Source organism: Mus musculus, chromosome 3 (genome assembly GCF_000001635.26).
Source record: "Mus musculus strain C57BL/6J chromosome 3, GRCm38.p6 C57BL/6J".
Lineage (NCBI taxonomy): Eukaryota > Metazoa > Chordata > Mammalia > Rodentia > Muridae > Mus > Mus musculus.
In genome coordinates, this window is record NC_000069.6 from 136634398 (window position 1) to 136644556 (window position 10159).

The window sequence follows — 10159 nt, forward strand, 5'->3', positions numbered from 1 at the left end:
TACAGTTGACCTAAGATAGAGAACCCAAAGATTTGTTTATGTATCAGGTTGCCAAGTGTTACCACCAAAATCTAAAGAAGGGGAAAATATCTATGTTTATGTGCATGTACATTCTCTCTCTCCCTCTCCCTCTCCCTCTCCCTCTCCCCCTCCCTCTCCCTTCTCTCTCTCTCTCTCTCTCTCTCTCTCTCTCTCACACACACACACACACACACACAAACATATTACCATGACTATCACAACCACCACCAAAACAACAGTAGTTAACAATCATTAGTTATTAATGTCTCTCAATATCAAGGGACTCAATTCCCCAATTTAAAAAAAAAAACACATATACACAGATTAACAGAATGGGTGCAAAAACAGGATCTATCCTTCTACTGCATCCATAAACACAAATCAGCATCAAAGATAGACATTACCTCAGAATAAATGGTTGCAAAAGGATTTTCCATGCAAATGGACCCAAGAAATAAGCTTGTATACCCATTCTGATATCTAACAAAATAGACTTACAATCAAAATTTATCAAAAAGAGATGGGGAAGAACACTGCACACTGAAAGGAAAAATTCAAGATGATGCCACAATTCTGAACATATATGCCCCAATTCAAGGGTACTCACTTTTGTAAAAGAAAAGTTGCTAAAGCTTAAGTCACACATTGATCTTCATCCAATAATAGTGGGAGACTAAAATACCCCACTCTCACCAATGGGCAGGTCATCCAGACAGAAACTAAACAGAGAAATAATGAAACTAACAAATGTTATGAGTCAAATGGTCCTAGCATTTGTGTTATCTACAGAATATTTTCAACCAAACACAAAAGCATATAGTTTCTTGTCAACAGTGCAGGGAACTTTGTCCTATTAAACACATACTTGATAACAAAGCAAGTCTCAACACATATAAGGAAATTGAAATAATCCTCTGTATCCTTTCAGTTCACCATAATTTAAAGCTGGATTTCAACAACAAGAATAACATACAGCCTACAGACCCAAGGCAACAGAACAAATCCCAGCTGAACAACTGCCTTAGTCAGGGTTTCTATTCCTGCACAAACATCATGACCAAGAAACAAGTTGGGGAGGAAAGGGTTTATTCGGCTTACACTTCCATATGCTGTTCATCACCAAGGAAGTCAGGACTGGAATTCAAGCAGGTCAGGAAGCAGGAGCTGATGCAGAGGCCATGGAGGGATGTTCTTTACTGGCTTGCCATCCCTGGCTTCCTCATACCTGCTCTCTTATAGAACCCAAGACTACCAGCCCAGAGATGGTCCCACCCACAAGGGGCCTTTCCCCCTTGATCACTAATTGAGAAAATGCCTTACAATTGGATCTCATGGAGGCATTTCCTCAACTGAAGCTCCTTTCTCTGTGATAACTCCAGCTGTGTCAAGTTGACACAAAACTAGCCAGTACAACAACTGTAGGGTCAAGGCAGACATAAAGAATTTGCAGACTTTCTAGATTTCAATGAAAATGAATGCACAATATACCTTAAGGGTTAAGCGGAAAGTTCATAGCGTTAAGTGTCTTCATTAAGAAAATAGCTCTCATATAAGCAACTTAACAGCACATCTAAAAGCTCTAGAACAAAAAGAAGCAAATACATCCAAGAGGAGTTGATAGCAGTAAATGATCTCAGGGCTGAAATCAATAAAAGAGAACAGTAAAAAAAAAAAATCAATAAAACAAAGAGTTGTTACTTTAGAAAATAAACAAGATAGACAAACCCTTACTGACATAATCAGAAACAAAAAGTGAAATGTAACAACAGTCACCAAGGAAATCTAAAGAATCAAGAATCATTGGGCCATACTTCAAAAATTTGCAATTGACAAAATTGGAAAACCTAAAGAAATTGACAATTTTCCTGATATATACCAGTTATCAAAGTTAGATCAAAGTGAGATAAGCAATTTAAATAGACCAATGAGCTAACACCAATACTTTTCAAATTATTCTACAAAATAGAAACAAACAAACAATAAAACAATGCCAAATTCATTCTGTAAGGCTACAGTCACCCTCATACCCAAACCCCACAGACTCAACAGAGAAAGAAAACTACAAACCAATTCCCCTCATGAACATCGATATACTACTCAACAAAATACCTGCCAACTGAATCCAAGCACACATCAAAAAGATCATCTAACATAACCAAGTAGACTTCATCCCAAAGATTCAGGAATGGTTGAACATATGAAAATCTGTCAATGTTATTTACCATATAAACAACTGAAAGAAAAAACCCACAGGATCACCTCATTAGATGCTTTGACAAAATCCAACATCCTTTCATGATAAAATCATGGCAAGATCTGGGATATAAGGCACATACCTAAACAAAATAAAGGTAATTTACAGTAAGCTGATAGCCAACATCAAGTTAAATAGAGAGAAACTCAAAACAATTTCACTAAAATCTGGAAAAGTCAAGGCTGTCCACTCTCACCATATCTATATAATGTAGTACTGAAAGTTTAGCTAGAGTAATAAGGCAACTAAAGTAGATACAAATCATAAAGGAAGAAGTCAAATTATAGATATTTGCAGATAATATGATAGCATAACATACCTAAGTGACCCCAAAAGTTCTACCTGGGAACTTCTATGACCAATAAACACCTTCAGCAAAGTGGCTGGATACAAGATTCACACACACACACACACACACACACACACACACACACACACACACACACACAATCCATGTTAAAAAATAACATCTTAAAATTTGCAGACAAATTGATGGAACTAGAGAAAATCATTCGGAGTGAAATAACTCATACCCAGGCAGGAAGACAAACATGGTATGTATTCACTTGTAATTGGATATTAGCTGTAAAGTAATGGACAATCATGCTACAATTTACAAACCCAGAAAGGCTAAGTAACAAGAAGGCCTCAGAGGGAAACACATGAATTCTCCTTGGATGGGGAATAGAATAAATTTCATGGGTGAAGCAGTGGGGATCAGGTGTGGGGAAGGTAGAGGGAGAGAATACTAAGAGACAACTGGAATTGGGGATGGGAATTTCTGAGCAAGGTAGAAATCTAGTGCATTGGAAAATTCTAGGAATCTATGAGGGTGATGTTACTAAGACACCTAGTAAGGGGGAGAGTGGAGCCTAAACTGATCATCTCTAGCTAGGCAAGACTTCCAGTGGAGGGATTGAAACATCAACCCAGCCACAAACCCTTTGATGTACAATTTGTCCTGCCTACAAGAAGTGTGGATACTTCATTCCTTCTTAGAATGGGGAACAAAATACCCATGAAAGGAGTTACAGAGACAAAGTTAGGAGCTGAGATGGAAGGAAGGACCATCCAGAGAATGCCCCCACCCAGGGATCCATCCCATATACAACCACCAAACTCAGACACTATTGCATATGCCAGAAAGATTTTGCTGACAGAACCCTGATATAGCTCTCTCTTGTGAGGCTATGCCAGTGTCTGGCAAATACAGAAGTGGATGCTCACAGTCATCTATTGGAAGGAACACAGGGCCTCTAATGAAGGAGCTAGAGAAAGAACCCAAGGAGCTAAAGGGGTCTGCAACCCTATAGGAGGGACAACAATATGAACTAACCACTATCCCCCACCCCCAAGCTGTGTCTCTAGTTGCATATGTATCAGAGGATGGCCTATTAGGCGATCAATGGGAGAAGAGGCCCTTGGTCTTGCGATGATCATATGCCCCAGTACAGGGGAATGCTAGGGCCAGGAAGTGGGAATGGGTGGGTTGGGGAGCAGGGCAGGAGTAGGTTATAGGGGACTTTGGGGATAGCATTTGAAATGTAAATGAAGAAAATATCTAATAAAAAATGTGTTGTGATAAATGTGTTGCAGAAATTGGGGGAGTACCAAACCAAGACTGGTCCAGCTTGAGACCGATGCCACAAGAAGGAAAAGGAGCACCCCCCCCCATTACACTGTCTAGAGGACCAAGAATCAGAGGCTGTATAGCCCAGACACCTAGGCTAGAACCAAACAGTACCAGCAAAAAAAATCTAACATCCAAAATCAATTAAATGAAACCTATGATATTCTGATAGTAGATTAAGAGCCTAGCACAATCGACATCAGAGAGACTGATCCAGCAACTGATGAAAGCAGATGCAGAGATCAACCAGCAAACATTAGGTAGAGCTTGAGGAATCCTGTGGAACTCAGGAGGAAGGATTATAGGAGCCAGAAAGAAAGGACCAGGGCACCACAAGAAAACCTACAGATTCAACTAACCTGGGCCCATAGGATCTCACAGAGACTGAATCAACAATCTGGGAGCCTGCATTGGACTGGCATAAACCCTCTGCACGTATGATATGGTTGTGAAGCTTGGTCTTTTTGTGTTACACCTAACAGCAGGAGTTGTGGCTATCACCTGTCTCGTTTTCTTGTTTTTGGGACCCTTTTCCTCCCACCATGTCATCTTATCTAGCTTTAATACAAGGAGACGTGCCTAGTATTATTGCAACTTGATATGCCATGTTTGTTCAATATCCATATCCCTAGGCCTTCTCATTTCTAAAGCGAAATGGAGGAGGAATGGATAGGGATGAGAAGGGGGAAGGACTGGGAAGAAAGGAGGGAGGGGAAACTGTAATCAGGACCTCATAAAATTGCAAAGCTTCTATAAGGCAAGAGACACTGTCAATAAGACAAAAAGACCACGAACAGATTGAGAAAGTATCTTTACCAATGCTAAATCTGATATGAGACTAATATCCAATATACACAAAAAACTCAAGAAGCTGGACTCCAGAAATTCAAATAACCCATTAAAAATGGGGTACAGAGCTAAAAAAAATATCAACTGAGGAATACTGAAGGGCTGATAAGCACCTGAAAAAATGTAAAACATCCTTAATCAGCAGGGAAATGCAAATCAAAAAAACCCTGAGATTCTGCCTCACACCAGTCAGAATGGCTAAGATCAAAAATTCAGGTGACAACAGATGCTGGCAAGGATGTGGAGAAAGAGGAACATTCTTCCATTGTTAGTGGTATTGCAAGCTTGTACAACCACTCTGGAACTCAGTCTAGTGGTTCCTCAGAAAATTGGACATAGTACTACCGGAAGATCCAGCAATACCTCTCCTGGGCATATACCTAGAAGATGTTTCAACTGGTAATAAGGACACATGCTCCACTATGTTCATAGCAGCCTTATTTATAATAGCCAGAACCTGGAAAGAACCCAGATGTCCCTCAACAGAGGAATGGATACAGAAAATGTGGTACATTTACACAATGGAGTACTACTCAGTTATTAAAAACAATGAATTTATGAAATTCATGGGCAAATGGATGTATCTGGAAGATATCATCCTGAGTGAGGTAACCCAATCACAAAAGAAGTTACTTGATATGTACTCACTGATAAGTGGATATTAGCCCAGAAACTTAGAATACCCAAGATACAATTTGCAAAAAACAAGAAAATCAAGAAGACAAACATGTGGATACTTCATTCCTCCTTAGAAGAGGGAACAAAATACCCATGGAAGGAGTTACAAAGTTTGGAGCTAAGATGAAAGGATGGACCATCCAGAGACTACCCCACCCGGGGATCCATCCCATAATCAGTCAGCAAACCCAGACACTATTGCATATGCTAGCAAGATTTTGTTGAAAGGACCCTGATATAGCTGTCTCGTGTGAGGCTATGCCAGTGCCTGGCAAATACAGAAGTGGATGCTCACAGTCAGCTATTGGATGGATCACAGGGCCCCCAATGGATGAGCTAGAGAAAGTACCCAAGGAGCTAAAGGGCTCTGAAAACCTATAGGTGGAACAACAATATGAACTAACCAATACCCCCAGAGCTCGTGCCTCTAGGTTCATATGTAGCAGAACATGGCCTAGTCGGCCGTCATTGGGAAGAGAGGCCCCTTGGCCTTGCAAACTTTATATGCCCCAGTACAGGGAAATGTCAGGGCCAAGAAGTGGGAGTGGGTGGGTAGGGGAGCAGGACAGGGGGTGGGTATAGGGGGCTTTCAGGATAACATTTGAAACGTAAATAAAGAAAATACCTAATAAAAAATAAAAAGAGAAAAAAATCAGGATGCAATATATGAGAGAAAAAAATTTAAATGTAACCAGTTCCTCATAACTATATTATTGAATAAATTGCTAAATATAAATAATAATCGTGACAGCTGTAACTAATGAAAAAATGTTCTAAGATCCTAAAACTTTGAAAAGTATGATTTATTCATAAAATATATTCCATTATTCTCTGATACTACCCTGTGAAAAGAATACTTTGTTTAATATAGTAGTTTAATACAGCCAGTTTCTTAATTGAGCAATACTTGTTACTTCTCACCAGTGAAAAATGTAGTTTGTGGTTTTGTACTGATGAATTTTTAAAGTAAGCTTACTTTTCCTTTCAGTCAAAATTTTCTGTTTAATGATGGGGGGGGCACTTGTAAAAATAAATCTTTCAAAATCGTGGATAAATAAACTCTTTGCACATAAATGTTTGGATTTGAAACTTGCAGTATATCCAAGAGATGGAGCAATTGAAAGCCAGTGTTATAATCAGCATTGACAAGTTGGCAGTCACGGAGTTTTGGCTGAGCTGAGTAATCAAGAGGTGTGGCCTTTAAAGGCCACCTGAAGCCCTGGAAATCTGTGAGCTGATGAGCTGGAATAAAAGTGACTCACACAACTATCATCCTTGAAGGGCATCACCCACTGTGAGCATGAGGTTCACGGGAATCTGTGTCTTTGTAAATAGATATGACAAAAGAACTTTGTGTGGGACTCCTCTCTAGATAAACACAAGAAACAAGAACGCTATTCTGAAACTGCATCCAAATTGAAGCCTGGAAGATACAAACTCAATCCGTTTCAATAGTGATAAATCGTGAAGTCATCTTTCCCAGGTTATAACAGAAAAAGACTATACTGAATGTGAATTTGCAGTCCAAAGTTACATAATATATAGTGAACCAGAGCCAACAGAAAAGTGAGTGGCAGAAAAAAACTTAGCATATTTACATTACATAAACTATAGTGTCTAACAATATACAATGATAGGTAAAATAAAGGAATGAATTAAACAAATGTATTTTGTTTAATATTTGTAAATAACTATTGTCCAATATGTCAGACAGTTGATAGAAATAAAGAAATAAGGTTATGATGAGTGCAAGGGAAATAAGTTATGGAATATTTATAGCCAAGGATCAGGTTTAAACATATATTGAAAAGAAGCTGATAATGTAGAATATATATTAAAAAAAACCATACATCAGTATCAGAATAAATCAATATCAGGATCCAATAAAATAAATTTAAAAAAAGAAATGGAAAGACAAAAAATAAAAACAAACAATATGGAGTATTAAATGAAAAGACCATTATGTATCTAATTAGCCAAAAGAAAAGTTAGGCAATCAACATTTCTATAAATCACAAATCAAAAATAATGGAAGTCATAATTTCTTGGTATCAACAAGCACAATGATTGCTAATATGGAATTATAAAACATAATTTTCTTTATAACCTACATACTTCCTAGTGAACATACTAATCACTGATGAGAGAGAAAAATGATCTTAAGAGCAACAAGAGGAAAGATAGAGTCTCCATCAAAATTGCAGAATCACAATAGGTCATTTCCACAATGCCATGGAAGCCACTTATATTTTGAATAATTTATATAGTTTTTCATTATTCTATATCCAGCTAAACTATCATACAAATAAAATCATTTTCAGAAGAAATAAGAGGAGAGAAAGGAAAAGGAGTATTTAAAAAACTCTAGGAAGGAGTTCAAGACAAAACTTGAGCAGAGAACCAAAATGAATAAAGTAAAAAGGAGGAACTATGGATAATTATGAATTTCAATAATCATTGCACGTATTTAACCACACATTATCAACTAAAGAACTGTAATCATATTGTAACAACAAGTGTTGTTTTCATTAGGTAATACAGAGTACCGGTTAAACAATGATAAGCTCTTCTGTTACATAGAGATAGTTTAGACTTCTCTTTATGGCAATGTTTAAAGTATAAGCAAGTTAAAGATAGAAATAGAATGCATAAGTGCATTAGTCAATATGAAAGAAAATGAAGAGAAAAATAAAACTTGGTTAATGTAAAGGAAGTTTAAATAAGATAGTGTGTTAGATGGTAAACAGGAAGTACAAACTATAATGTGCATAAATTATTGCATGACATTGTAATAATAAATATATAATAAAGAAATGTATACATTATAAATACAATAAATCAATACCTAAAGTGCACGTGATTCTATAAAGGGAAAACATAGATGCTCAAAGCAGAAAAGAAGGATACAAAAACATAAAATTCTAAAACTAAAACGAAGAAGCCAAATTAACAACATACAAAAGAAATATATTTTGTCTAAGGTATTTTTATCACCTATATTAGGAAAGAAAATACTCAACAGAAAGATAGAACAAATATACAGAAACAGTTATTAACCATACAAATGAAAAGTGGCATGCCAAAATAAGGCACTTAATATAGTGAATCCTAACATAGTGGAGATTTCAGCCTATCTGATAACAGAAAAATTGAAATGGGGATAACAAATGGATATAGTTAAATACTTATATAGATATGTGTTCATGCTAAGAACATGTAAAACAAAAATGAATAAAATATTCAGTCAAAAACATCTTTAATATTAATATATATATCAGCAATAAATTATCTAGGTTAGCCAATCTACTTTTTTGTTGGGTTTTCTGGTTTATTTACATTTCAAAACTTGTTCCCCTTTCTGGTTTCCCCTCTGCAACACCCCCCCATTGCATTCCCCCTCCCCTTTGCCTCTATGAGGGTGCTCACCCACCCACCCACCCATTCCTGCCTCGTTCTAACATCTCCTAACTCTGAGGTATAAAGACTACAGGTCCAAAGGCCTCCCTCCCCATTGATGCAAGATAAGGCAATCCTCTGCTACATATGGACCAATGAGTCCCTCCATGTGAACTCTGGTTGGTGGCTTAGTTCCTGGGAGTTTTGAGTGGTTCAGTTAGTTGATATTCTTGTTCTTCCTATGGGGTTGCAACCCCCTTCAGATTCTTCAGTCATTCCCCTGTTTCTTCCATTGGGTTCCCCAGGCTCAGTCTGATGGTTGGCTATATCTAAATCTGTATTGGTCAGGTGCTGGCAGAGCCAATCTACTTTTGTATGTCTCTATAGTATTACTTCTATAGTATAAACATCAAAATAGCTGAATACTAAACATCTGACAAAATTCAATGCTTTGTAGAAGAAACATAAAACAACAAGCTTAGTGAACTGGATAGGCACTATCTACCAGTATACTGGGCTGTGCTGGAAAGAACGGGACTTAGCAAGGAAGGTGAATGCAGGCAGGGCCTTGTTCCATGGTGAGTGTGTGGGCAAAGAATGCATTCCTGGGAACAGCTTCAGAGAACTGGTTCAGTTTATTGTGAAAAACAAAGGCAATTTAAACCTTTGTGGTGTCAATAGGAAATATTGGAATGAGTGTACACCAATGACCAGGGCCAGGACATCTCATTAGCATGAGGAGGAATTCCAGGTGTTGCTGGACATGACCTTATAAGGGGAAAGGAAGTTTAACCTGGATGGTGGCTTTGACTATGAGACTCTCAGATTTCATCCCAGAATCAAGGCTTTAACCTCAGAGTTTTCCTCAGATTGGGGCCGAGGTTTTGACTACAGAAGTCCAAGATTTCACTGTGAGATCAATTCTGACTCCAGCCCAAGCTGTTCCAAAACGTTCAGCATTTAACTGTGGTTATGACTCCATCCAATAGCCTTGCTATTAGCTCGTGGCCAAGTTTATGGTCCTTTTTTTTTACCTAGAGAAGAGCAAATCACCTCACTTTTCCAACATGAGAATCAACACAAGCTGCACCAGTTTCCACACTGAGGTGGCAGCACCCAACCATCTGAGAAAACTCACATAACACAACAGCCCAAATAGAGTTGGAAGATGGTAAAGCTGGAAGAGAAATTCACTTCAGCAAAATACTAAACGAAAAATAAAACACAAAGAATATAACACAACTGTCCATTATGACCCATTCCCAGCATCTTATGTCCCCTATAATGGAAACCAAAAATTATGGGGACAGTTTTTTTTTTTAAGATTTAAT